Raw genomic sequence first — 12067 nt, 5'->3', positions numbered from 1 at the left:
CTGAGTATATTCTCACCGTGCATTGTCATATCCAAAAATTTCATTCACTCATACAGCATGTTGTCCTCCTCCAACTTTTCTTACCATTGAATACACCATGAATTCTCAAACTAATAGATCAAACTTATCTGTGTAAAGATCTAAACCTCCCAAACACTTCCTAGTTTGTTTCACAAATATACATAGTCTCAGTTCTAATCTCAATGATATCCATTTCCGCTTAGTCTGCCAAACCCCATGTACTTTTTCTAACAGAATCTCAGTTATCAGTTGATCCAACCACTGCTCATTTCAGTTGCCCAAATTATTCACTGTATGATTCCTTTTGCCTCAAAGGTGGTCATCATCATCAGCCATTTTCAATCCACTGCAGAATGAAGGCATCTCCAGCAACTTTCCAGTTCCTTCTGTTTTGTGCAATGGCCATCCATTTACCACCCACAAACTCTTGAATTTCACCTGTCCATCTCCGCTGTTGTCTTCCAATTTTCTTCTAACTCCACTTGGGTACCATTCTGTTATTTTCGTAGTCCATCTGTCTTCATGTCTTGGAGCTATGTGTCCTGCCCAAGACCATTTTACTTCTTTAGTTTTGAAAAGAATGGCCCTTACTTGAGTTTGCTGCTAATCCATGTGTTTCTTTTCTTATCTAACAGTCTGATTCCTAATATAATTTGTTCCATTCTTCACTGTGTAGCTATCAGCTTCTCTTCCATTCTTTTGGTGAGTGCCCAAGTTTCACTCCATAAGTCATGGCGGGGAGTATACATTGGTTCATTATTTTATGTTTCAGACAAATTGCGAAAATTGGGATATTGCTGCTCAGTATATAACTATATTTCCTGAATGCTATCCATCCAAAATTGATTATTTTCTTGACTTCAAGCCATTTATCATTATTACAGCTAATAACTTGTCCCAGATAAGTATATGAATTCATCATTTCAATTACTGCTCCTTCAATGATTATATCCCTTTCTGTGGTATACTTGTTCATCATTACTTTTGTTTTCGTCATATTCGTCTTTAGTCCATAATCCTTACAAACTATGCATAACTGATTAAGATTTTCCTCTAATTCTTTTGGGATCATGGCTCATGATCACAATGTCATCTGCAAATTGTTAATGGTTTAGGTACTCTCCATTCACATCGACTCCTTTCTGCGACCAGTCTCATCTTCTGAAAGCTTCCTCAAGGGCAACAGTAAACTTCAGAGATATTATATCCTCCTTGTTGAATTCCTTTCTCAATTTTAGATTTGCTACTGTCTTTGTCTGGTCTAATAAAGGGAGTAGCGTTCTCCTATATTTTCTTCAAAATCATAATATATGGGGTATCTATGCCTTGTCTTTCCAGTGCCCGAAAGGTGGTACTTATGCATATGTAAATTCAGATATTCCCTGTCAGAGACTTGGTAATTTGGAATCTCCTCTTTTCGATTTTCTCTAGCCTAAAATCTCTCTACCTTATTCTGTCAAATTCATCTGTTGTCTCTACCGTTCTGCCAACTCCAATAATCACTTGGAACTCTGACTTCCTCTCTTTGCATCTTGACTTTCCCCAGTCCAACTTTCCTAACAGTGAGGTAATTTTCATTGGCAATTTTAATGTTCACAACCCCAGTTGGACGAGATGCTGAGACTTCTGCAATTACTAATGACCACACACAGATAGTTCATTTATCTACAAGAATACTAAGCAATCCTAACCATACAGCCAACATGCTTGACCTTTTTCTCACAAACAACCCTTCTAAGTACACTGACGAAGTGGTTGGTCCTTTAGGCACCTCAGATCACAACTTGGTGATCATCTCTTCTCCAATGGAGCCTATATCTCATGACTATCCAACCTAGTGTTGTTTGGCATTACAAGAATGCAAAATGGGATGACTTATGAGATTTCTTCTCTACTTTTCCTTGGTCAGTTTACTGTTTCAAAACTTCTGATGTCAGCATTTGCTTAGATTGTGTCAGTGAAATTATTCTCATAGGACACATTTCATTTCACCTTAAAATCTCGTCCTTTATCTATAACTTGGTTTTCCAATAAATGTGCTAAGGCTGTTCAAGAGAACAATGTTGCATATCTTAATTGGATTGGCTTGTTTCCAATTCAGTTTCATTTTCTGCCTACACCAAAGCTCACAACAATTGTAAAGCAGTTATTAATCAGTCCAAACTAGATTTTGAATAGGCTAAGGGCAGAAAACTTCTTTCTTGCCCTAATGGTAGCCAAGCATTCTGGTCTCTGCCAAAGCTATTGGCCGCAACTTTTGCCCATGTCTGCTTCCACCTCTGTCAAAACCAGATGATTCTAGTTTTGTTTTGTTATTTGGTTTTTAGGAGCATTAGCAACTAAGGCCATATTGCTCCGGGGATATGCGGCGGTCATTCCCAGACCTTTCCTCATCCTCCACATTCGGCGGTCACAGGCTCGAACACCAATCTAATTAAGAAGCGTGTGCTACGCACTGCTGCTCCTGCCCACCTGTCTATGGAGGCACCTTCTATTTTTGTCATTTCAGCCAAGGATAAAGCTGACCTGCTATGCATCCCATTTTTTCTTCCAACTCGTGTATTAATGATCTTGGTAAAACACCTCCCACCCCATTCAATGCCTCCTGTGGTCTTCTGTCAAAAGGTGACAAATCTTGATGCTAAGAAAGCTCCAGGTCCTGATGGTATTTCTCCACTTGTTCTCAAAATCTGTGCTCCTGAACTTACTCCTGTTCTTTGCCACTTTTTTTCACTTTCTTATTCCAAAGGTGTTTTTCCTTCTGCTTGGGTAACAAAATCCTTCCCAACCAATTATCGTCTCCCATTGCAATTACTTCTGCTCCTTATAAAGTAATGGAGAAATAAATTAAATGCCAACTCTTAAATTATCTAGAAACTTTCAGTGTGATCAAAGATCGCCAGTATGGATTCCGTCAGTGTTGATCCACTAGTGATATTCTGGCTTATGTTACCCATTTATGGACAAATTCAATGGAAAAGTTCGGTGAAACAAGCAGTTGCTCTTGACATATCAAAGGCATTTGATTGTGTTTGACCTTGAAGATCATAAAAGGTCTTCTAAACAAGCTCCCATCTTATGGTTTGCCAATTGTTTTTTGTAATTGGTTATCCATTTTTCCCTCTTACTGCTCGCCGAGGGTGATGGTAGATGGCTCTCTGTCTAACTTCTCCACTAATGCTGGTGTTTCCAAGGTTCAGTTCTTTCTCCCACTCCTTTCATCTTGTACAATAATGACTTCCTTCCATTGACTGGAAATCCTATCCATAGTTTTGTTGATGATAGCACATTGCGTACCAGTTTCCAGCTTGAGAAACCTTGCCCTGTACAAACAGCCTCAACTCTTCGAATATCCCCTACCAATTTTCCTTGAAATGGTAATTCTTCAGTGGGATAGAGATAACTTAGTTGATTTAAATCTTCTAAAACTCAGTCCTGTTTTATATCTCGCAAAAGGGATTCTTCTGCTCCTATGCTTATCTTTAGTGACACTCCGATTTCTAGGCAAAAGGATATATCTCTTTTGGGGATTACCCTGCCTTCTAATCTCTCTTGGCACAAGCACATTACAAATATTGCTTCCTCTGTATCTAAAAAGCTTGGTTTTCTCTTTTGCTCTCGGCTTTACTTTTCTTCCAAACAGCTGTTCACTCTGTACAAATCACAAATCCGCCCTACCATGGAATATTGTTCCCACATCTGGAGCAGTGCTCCCAAAACCTCTGCCGGGCTTCTAGATTGCATTCAGAAGAGAGCAGTTAGGTTAATCAGTGACTCTAACAGAGTCTCTCCACTCTGTCTCATAGACATACTGTTCTGCCTTTTGTACAGATAATTCCATGGGCACTGTTCTTCTGAACTGGCTTCTATAATTCCCACTCTCTCTTTCAAAATAGTCCGAACACATGCTGCCAACATCCATTTACTGTCCATCTTTAAATTCACAGAACCATCTTTTAATCTTCCTCATTTATTCATTCAACTGCCGTTTTCTGGAACAATCTTTCCTCATACATATTTCTTGAAAATCAGTCTACAGAAGTTGAAGTCCAATATCAACAAATATCTTTTTTCATCTTCTTAACCTCCAACCCTTGCACGGTACTAAGTACTACAGGTTCTAATACCTACTGTGTTTGGGGTTTTCATAAAAAAAAAAAAAAAAAAAAAAAAAAAATTGAATGATAAACTTCTGACCTCCATTTCCATAAGGAATTCTTCGGGGAAGTGGAGGTCAGAAGTTTATTAAACTCTAACAGGAAACTAAATGATTTTGTAATAACTGAGAGCAAAATGTAGGAGAAATTGTTGAAGTTGAACATAAGGTGCCTGAGGTGGATAGGATCTATCCAATTATATTATGGAAGGCAGCAAAGAAAGTAAGCAATCCCTTAGACATAATTATGAGAGCAACCTTGGATTCAGGGGGAAGTCCCCGTGGACTGGAGATGTATGAATTTATCCCTAATGCACAAAGTGGATCAAAGGGCAACAAGTAATTACAGACCTGTTAGTTTAACTTCTGTACCAGGGAAAATAATGGAGTCACTGGTTAAAGAAGTAATGCAAGGTCATCTAGTCAAGAATGCAGTTATACTTCAGACATCATCAGTTTCTTAAGAAGAAATCTTGTCTGACCAATTTGATTGGATACTACGATGTGGTCACAAAGGAACTGGATGCAAAAAATAATTTTGATATCATATACTTGGATTTCAGAAAATATTTTGATATTGTTGTATAAAAAATACTGCTATAAAAATTGGAGCAGTGTGGCATTAGGGGTAAGTTACTGCTATGGATAAAGGAAGGGTTAAGTGGGAGAAGAAAGAGTGGTAATCAGTGGACACTGCTCATCAATTAATGTTATTAGTGGAGCCTCCCAGGTTTTGGTGTTTGGCCGATTGTTGTTGTCTATATTGATCAATGATACTGATTAAGACATATCTGGCTTAACATCAATGTTTGCAGATGATTCAAAGATTGGCAGGGTTGTTAATGACAGTATGCTACTGCAACAGGATCTAGAAAAGTTAGACAGATGGGCTAAGAAATGGCAAATGAAATTTACAACCGTAACAGTATAGCACGATACACATAGCATAAACTCGATAGGAGGTATGGAAAAGGTATACTGTAAGCTCTGATAAATGCAAAATACTGCATATGGGTAGCAGTAACCCCAGAATAATTTACCATCATGATACTCACTCAGGGTAGTGGAAAATGAAAAAGATCTGGGGGTGATTGTGCAGTCAGATAGAAGTTCTTTAAACAGTGCAGACTGACTGCCAGGACAGCTCATTGGATTTTGTCAATAACATACATGTATTTTGCTAGCAAGAATAAGGATATGATTATCCCCTTGTATAAGGCAATGGTCAGGCCACATCTTGAGTACTGCATACAGGGCTGGAGGCCTCATTTTAGGAAGGATGTAGACCTGCTGAAACAAGTATAGAGAAGGGCAACAAAATTTAAGGCTTTGAATGGATTGAGCAAGGAAAATTCTAATGGGATTATTCCTCTTGCTCAGACTATGCAGGTGGCATAAATTCAAACTGAGGAAGAATGGTTGCAGAATAGATATGTAAAAGTTTGCTTTTATGGAACAAACTTCCATCTGTTGCTGTGGAAGTTGATAGCTTAGATAAATTCAAAGAAAAACTAGACAAGCTATTGCAGGGAATGGATAGGTGAAATGGAAGAATTTTTTTTTTTTTGGCTGAAGCTGTATAAGCTTGCTTTCTTGCATCACATGCCACTACTAATTCTAATGATGTATGATGGCTAAACTAAAGTTTACTGCCACACATGAAGCCACTGCGCAAAGTTAAATAAAAAACAAGTTGTTATTTAGAGACTTTATTGGTTTATGCATAGTACACAGTCAGTAAAAGATAATTTATCTAAAGGTGTCTAGAAAAACCATATTCAGGATTAAGAAGTCAAAATTGAGATAGTGGTGAACCTTCAGAGTCTGGAACGGTATTCTCAGTGCAAATTCGTTAGCTTCTTAATAACTGAAGCCACTTCAGCACTACATACACTTACAACAGTTAAGCATTGTTATACAAACTCATAAACTGCAACTTTGAGGTTAATATTGGTTGAGTTATCTGGCTGATCATTGTTATCAAATTTGGTCAACATCACATTCGCTTGCAAGAATATGTTGCAATATGGTATCCTGCAAGAATTTTCCAAGACAATTACTTTACTAAGCCTTCATAAAAGACATTACCTACATGCAAGCTTTTCAATTCTAGCTGCACTGTTTTTTTTTTTTTTTACCACTACTCTGATCAAACTGAAAATGTCATTAAACTAATGCAGTAAAAGAGGCAAATAGGCTGTCCATTAATTCCACAAAGTTCTATCATAATAAGAACCAATAACTGATACCATGAAGATACAACTTAAAGTACTACATTAACAATTTAGAGGAATGATAAATTAAATAACTGTGGAGTAAAATTTGAAATACCATCCAAAGATGGTAATACAACACTGTACTGTAATTTGTATCGAATGTCAATAAGGTCCTTCCCACTCTTCTATTCGATCACAACTGCAAGCTTGTAAGCTTTTCATATTTCATTTTAACATTACAATCAAAAATATATATATTTGAGAGTCCACTGCTGAAAGCCTCGTGGCTAGCTAAATGATTTCATAAATACAAATCAAAGATAAGCTTGACTCCCCCCCCTCCCAATTAACAAACCTGAAATGTATGTGCTCTTAAGTTCACTAACAAAACATTTCTGAAACTTTTGCCATTTATATCTGCTTTAAATTAAACGGATATCTTCAGTATGTCCAATTGTTTACAGATATTGTATCAATTTTTTTTTCCGAAGTACAACGTTTCATAAAATTTAATTCATGATAGCTAACTTATGTCAAATACCATCACAGATCAGCAATTTTGTATCCTTTTTCATAGCCTAATATCCATGTCTGATTTAATACTAGTATATAGCGGTATATATTTAGAGCTGGTATTTACATGTCTCATTTAATACTGTATATTCTCAAATCCTCTGGCAAATCTGCAGCTGTGTGCATGTGACAAAGCTGCTTTGAGAAAGTCTACCTATTTAATTATGGATGAACACACATAAAAATAAAACAGCAGCAAGCCTGCCATTATACAATGTCAAAATTTAAAGACTAAATGCACAAGGCATAATAAATACATCATAGTTTCCCCATAATATTGCCATGGGGGATGTCTTTGTGTGTGCATGATGCAAGGAGTGTAACGAAATCAGGCGACAATTCAGCGTTGTTATGGGCCTATATGAGAGCTTGAAGGACAGGGTGGATGCCCGCGAAGGATTTAAAGTGAGGGGCCCATCAAGCTCTCAGCTGCCCACATCAATGCCAGAGCTTGCACTTGGTCATCATGCAACACAGCGGCAACCCCCAAGGCAGAATACGCTGGTCCCACAGGAACTAGTTTGTTTGTTATTTGGTTTTTAGGAGCATCAGCAACTAAGGCTATATTGCTCCGTGGATATGGCGGTGGTCATTCCATGACCTTTCCGCATCCTCCGTATTTGGTGGTCACGGGCTCGAACCCGGTCTAATCAAGAAGCGTGTGCTACGCACTGCTGCTCCTGTGCACCTGGCTACAGAGGCGCCTACAGGAACTAGTAGTTGTTTGTGACTATTGTCAGGGAAACGGGGAACATGTTTGTAAAAAGGATAGGTGGAACAGGACCAGGGTATGTCTGCCAGGGGCAAAGGTTGATGACGTTGTAAAGCGGATATCATCTTTTAAGGGCTCAAAAGGTGATATAGTTGTACACGTTGGCACTAATGATATTAAGAGTAGGAGACCAGCAGAATTACTTAACAAGTACAGGTCACTGTTGAAAAAAAGCTGTGAATTAGGGTTGAATTTGAAAGTGTCTGCAATTCTGCCCAGACACGATAGGAGGGAGTATATGATGACAGCCTTGTCTATCAATTCGACCCTGGAAAGATTGTGCAAGGCTCAAGGGGTAGAATTTTTTTCAGCCTTGTCTGTACTTGTTAACAGAAGGGACTGCTTCTACAGGGATGGGATAAACTTAAATAGAAAGGGTGCAAGAATATTTGCTGTTGTTATCGAGGCAATGTTAGGTGGGTCGGAAAACTGCTAGCTTGGGGGGGGGGTGGATACAAGGACTAATAGATTAACAGTAGCCACTGGAAGAGGTGAAAGTGATTCTTGCACTGCTTCTATTGGAATGAGCAGAAGCCTGGAAAACAAGATGCAGGATATTTCAGAGACTGCTGGGAGTCATTGCGGTACAAGTAAACACATGGGTTGTGTTAGGGTAGCTAAGAAATAGAACAGGTGCATGTATGCTTGCGTATACACCAATGCTAGGAGTTTTAGTTCATGAATTTGAGGAATTGCTCAAAACATCAAAGGCAGATATTGTTGGGATATCAGAGACGTGGTGTCACACAGATATAAGGAATGCAGAATTGGAATTTGGGGGGTACAACGTCTTCAGAAAGGATAGACAGGGAGGAGGGGCTATGCTATTAGTTAAGAAACACAAAATCCAAGGAAGTGAAGCCAGTCGGACATCGTTGGACAGTGCAGTGTCAAGTCAGTTTGGTGTGACATAAGCACTGGGAGATCAAAATTGAGAGTAGGAGTGTGCTATAGGCCTAATGACTCTGATGAGTATAATAAGAAACTGTACAGGGAAATAGTGGACCAGTACATCAGAGTCTTATAATGGCAGATTTTAATTTCCCAGATATTTACTGGAATTTGTGAGTTGGTCACTCACACACTAGCAAGGCTTTTGTGGATTTATTGGATGATTGTTTTCTTCATCAGCATGTTAGGTAGGCAACTAGAGGGAGTAATACTCTTGATGTGATTATCAGTAGTGATTCTTCATGCATTAAGAATCTGCAGATGGAGGAAGTACTAAGTGGTAGTGATCAGTGTGCTGAAGTGGGATTTACTCAGAGGTAACTGCCATCAGGAGTAAAGGGAAGGGTTATTGCTTTCGTAAAGGTGACTACGATGGTCTGAGACAGTATTTAAATTCTATACAGTGGGACCAACTGATGATATTACCAACAGCAAATTCAAAATGGGAAGCATTCAAAGAACTTATCTGGGAAGCTACTAGGCTTTACATACCAACTAAGAAATATTGTTCAAGATTTAGGACTAAATGGATGTCAGATGAACTAATTAGACATGTGACAGAGAAGAAAAATGCATGGGATACATATAAATTAACAAGTGACACAGAAGTCTATGATAGATATAAATTGATCTGTAACCAAGTTACAAAGGAGGTAGGGCAGGCGAAGGCAGATTACGAGAAATCTTTGGCAAGGGATGCAAAGAAAAACAGCAAAGAGTTCTTTACTTATGTAAACTCTATAAGGAAGGGGACGAATCAGATTGGTCCACTTGATATCGATGGTTCAACTGTTGATGATCCTCCTCGGGTAGCTAACAAACTAAATGAATATTTTGCATCAACATTCACACATGAGGAGTTATTCAGCGAGGGGGAATGGCAGAGGTATATTAAACTCTGGCAGTAAGCTAGATAATCTTGTAATAACTGAGAGTAAAGAGGAGGAGAAATTGTTGAAGATAAACACAAGAAAGGCCCTTGGGGTTTAATGGGATCTATCCAGTTATATTAAAGGAGGCAGCAAAGGAAGTAAGCAAACCCTTAGCCATAATTATGAGAGCTTCCTTGGACTCAGGGGAGGTACCCATAGACTGGAGATGTGCAAATGTGACTCCAATTCACAAAGGAGGATCAAAGGCTGACACAAGTAATTATAGACCTGTGAGTTTAACTTCTGGTCCAGGAAAATTAATGGAGGCACTGGTTAAAGAAGCACTGCAGGTTCTTCTAGACAAGACTTCAGTTATAGCTCGGACACAGAATGGTTTTGTTAAGGGGATGTCTTGCCTGACCAATTTGATTGGATACTATGATGCAGTCATAAAAGAACTGGATGAAGGGAATAACTTTGATATTATATACTTGGATCTAAGAAAGGCTTTAGATACTGTTGCACATGGAAGACTGCTGCACAAATTGGAGCAGTGTGTATCATTGGAGGCAAATTGCTGTATGGATAAAGAGGTGGTTGAGGGGGAGAAGATGTTCGTCAAACAGAGGTCCGACTGCACTTATTTATTATGATTTTACCAATTATCGAAAAAAGGCATGTAGCAACGAAATTAAAATGGCCAATAACCTAGCTATGCCTCTGCATACACTTACTCTCATTTTTTGTTTTCCTAGTGTTTGTCACACCAGATTTACTCAAAATGACACTTGGAAACTTGTATCAGTTGATGGTGCTGCTTTCCATTCTCTGTTTTGCTTCTTAATCAAGAGCATAACTTTTCACCTGCTCATCGTGGACTAATGTTATTAGTGGAGTTTCTCAGGGTTCAGTGCTACGTCCATTATTGTTTTCTGTATTTATAAATAATATTGATGATGGTATATCAAGCTTTATGTCCAAGTTTGCAGACGATACAAAAGTTGGCAGGGTTGTTAAGGACACTACTGACGCTATGCTGCTGCAGCAGGATCTGTAAATGTTGAGCAGATGGGCTGAGAGAAGGCAAATGAAGTTTAACATTCCGAAATGTATAGTACTACATATGGGAAACAGCAACCCCAGAGCAACGTATCAACTATGTGGTACTACACTGACAGTGGTAGAGAATGAAGAGGACCTGGGGGTAATTGTGCAGGCAGATATGAAGTTCTCTGAGCATAGCAGACGGGCTGCAAGAGTAGCTCATGGTGCCATCAATGATATACAGGAATTTTTCTATCAGGGATAAGGAGGTGATTATTCCCTTGTATAAGGCAATGGTCAGGCCACACCTTGAGTACTGTATACAGGTCTGGAGGCCTCATTTCAAGAAGGATGTAGAGCTGCTGGAACGAATACAGAGAAGGGCAACAAGATTAGTGAATGGAACAAAGGGTTGCTCTTACGAAGAAAGGCTTAAGTTTTGCAAATTACAGTGTCTGGAGACTAGGCACAGGCGAGGTGATCTGATAGAGGTGTATAAAGCCTTGAATGGTTTGAGCATGCTCAATGCTGAAGGGATTCTACCTGTTGCTCAGAATAATCACCTGAGAGGGCATAAATACAAATTGAGGAAAGACCGATGTAGGACAGATGTGCGGAAATTTGCCTTTAGCCAGTGGGTAGTTGGTTGGTGGAACACACTTCCATCCCTTGTTGTGGAAGTTGATAGCCTAAATAAATTTAAGGCTCAGCTGGACAGTATTTCGAACGAACAGAGGAGTGAAGTGGTAGTTTTTTTGTTTTTTTTTTCTTCTGGCTGATGCTGCATAAGCTTACTTTCTTGCATCATATGCCTCTACTACTGCTAATAAGTACATAGGTAGTGTAACGTTTACCCATAAGTTTAACTATGTAAGTAGTTAAACTTATGTGTAAACTTAAATACGTATGTATTTAACGTGTATTTAAATACTATGTATTTAACATACGTTTTTGACATCTCTCATATTGTGGAATTAACTTCGCAACCGTGATGGCATGTCTGCATTATCAGGGTAACTGTCCACCCACTGATGAGTGAGCCAAAAAGTTCCGAAACGCATCTGGGTGGTGGTGCCCACTGAGAATAAATAACAGTAGTCTCCTCTACTAGAGGAGCATTATTTATTTGAGGTAGTGCAATACCTGATATCTCATTGTGAAGGAAGCCACAATATGAGATAATCTAAATGATGCTGTTATAGTATGTATGTAGTTAAACTTATGGGTATCTGTGTAAATATATTGTGTATTTACACCGATATATATTTTTGTTATGGAAAACTGCTGCTGAATCACTTATAATTAAAACATATTAATAGATGTTATTTATAATTTTGGAATTTTTATTCTTTTGTTTTAACATTTTCTCCACACCACCACCCACAAATTTTGTTATGGTTTTTTTGATTTGTTGGTGCATCAGCAGCTAAGTCTATAATACACCCATCACAATCTTAGATGG

The 12067-nt window shown here is 38.6% G+C and overlaps 1 protein-coding gene across 1 annotated transcript in view; it reads right to left on the bottom strand.

The window, feature by feature from the left end:
* Nucleotides 1-12067, bottom strand: part of LOC150082921 (E3 ubiquitin-protein ligase AMFR-like) — a 271559-nt gene that overhangs the window by 221693 nt on the left and 37799 nt on the right. The window lies entirely within an intron of this gene.

The sequence above is a fragment of the Mastigoproctus giganteus genome, chromosome 7 (genome assembly GCF_048544385.1).
Source record: "Mastigoproctus giganteus isolate SK-2022 chromosome 7, ASM4854438v1, whole genome shotgun sequence".
NCBI lineage: Eukaryota > Metazoa > Arthropoda > Arachnida > Uropygi > Thelyphonidae > Mastigoproctus > Mastigoproctus giganteus.
The sequence above is the reverse complement of the archived record's forward strand: the minus strand, read 5'-3'. Positions and strand labels throughout refer to the sequence as shown.